Genomic DNA, 1,987 nt, shown 5'->3' with positions numbered 1-1,987 from the left:
ACGCTACAGGGCCAAAATTTGGTTAGCTGGAGATTTCCTGGGACTCTGCATAGGGTAGCTGGAATTCAGTCATGCTGATTCATGTTAGCCTGTAGCATAGCGGCTCAGGTTGTGGGCACGCTCATATTTTTGTAGGCACACTGAGGCGCATTGTTCTTGGTTTTTTTGCGCCTAGGCGCCACTTGGCGCACCGGGCGTGTTTTCTTGCAAAACCAACACCGAAAGCCAAAATGTCGTTTTCGTATTGTGACTTATTCTATGTTTGTTTTGCTAGAGGAGTCGACTACGGCAAATTTGCCTTTTTAAAGTGAGAAAAGCTAAGAACAGCTTTCATCAAAGCGCACAGCGAGTGTCCAAGTCGCCAATGTTGGTGACAGGACAGAGAACTCCTACAATTTGGTGTGATTCTTGAAAAGGCGCGCCGACCCTCATTTTGTCGATTTTCCCGACGCCTAGGCGCTGCGGCGCGCCCACGAATCGGCGCGCTGAAGGCGCGTTTTTTGCGCCGCGCCCACAACCTGATTAGCGGCACAATTTTAGCTACGCTATCTTGCGTATTCAGCTACGGGTAGATTAGCTGCCTCAGTGTTGATGCTATGAATGTCCACTTTAAACCCGGACACATATCAATCAATGAATTCCAAGACAGCTATGCTAGGTATGATTATGAAAAGTCAAGGCATATGAGGTCAACAAAGATAAAATACATATCATTAAATCAATTCGATCCATTCGATTTTCTCCCTGATTGTTCCTCTCAACTGAACTGGATGGACAAACTTTGTTCGAGTTGTGATAACACTTCAGAGTTCATTAGACTTGATAATCAATTTTGTAGTTGCTCAAGTCTTTGATGAGAAGGTCAGTGTAGTTCCCAAAATATGAGGAGGCAAGGTTGGAAAAAAAATAGAAAAATGTCGATTTTGCGATTTTTGACGTTGTGACTCAAGTGGCACTTTTGAGCCACCGTACTGGAAGGTATCATATCTACAATGAAAGAAAGCCGTCCTCGGAATCTGAATAACCTGAGTGATGATTGGAGCAGTTTTAAAATGTGAAGATCGCTTTGAAGCGCTGTGTCTGGTTGAGGATTAATGTTTGAAGCCATTTGTCTTGTCCTCGTACATACATTTTCCTCATCCGTTGAAGTTACATCGACCATGCCTTTGCCTTATAGCAAGACTTGGGTCTCTGCAAGTTTTATGCGTGAAATGATGTCTTTTCAGACTCTTGTCGATCGTATGTTTCACATTTATTTCATGTCGGCGGTTTATCTTGTGATAGAAGGAATTCGAGGCGCAATTCCCCCATTGCAGTAGAAAAATCTCCAGGGGTTGTGTCCTTTGCCGAAGCAATGCGCCAGCAACATATGTATAGATGTAAAGCGTCGTGTCACACAAGCGAGAACAGCTAAACCAGAGCTGTCACTTGAATGAGAAGAGATGCGAAGATGAGAGTGTCACGAATGGAATACTCCGAAGAGTGAAAGCAAAGATGAATCTAATGATGTTATTAATTTCTAATGATCAGAGAGAGAAATGAATACAAGCATTCTAGATACATTATATACAATTTGCTTTAACGCTGAGAAGTGGCTCAGGAACTGAGTTCTTACAATTAGAACTCAAGGAAAGGACTCAGCGTATAGTCATTCTATCTGAGTGCTGAATCGCAGGTAAGTGTCGAGTACTCAGTGATACGCATTGTGTATCAACATCCCCCCTTGCTCGATACTTTCGCGGGTTTAGGAAGTGTATTTGTAGATATAAGGTGGATTTCTTTTGTATTTACATTACCAATTAGAAATCGGCATCGATTAAGCATTTCCTTAGGGGCATTCTTGGTGAGAAAGTCGGCAGGCATTAATTTTGTATCAATCATGTGTGTGGAAATTTGATGTGAGAATATTAGGTCACGAATGAAATGGTGTCTTATATCAATATGTTTGGAGCGGCTGTTTGTAGCTGATTCTTGAGAGAGGAATACT

The sequence above is a fragment of the Melampsora larici-populina genome (assembly GCF_000204055.1).
Source record: "Melampsora larici-populina 98AG31 unplaced genomic scaffold MELLAscaffold_36, whole genome shotgun sequence".
Classification (NCBI taxonomy): Eukaryota; Fungi; Basidiomycota; class Pucciniomycetes; order Pucciniales; family Melampsoraceae; genus Melampsora; species Melampsora laricis-populina.
The sequence above is the reverse complement of the archived record's forward strand: the minus strand, read 5'-3'. Positions refer to the sequence as shown.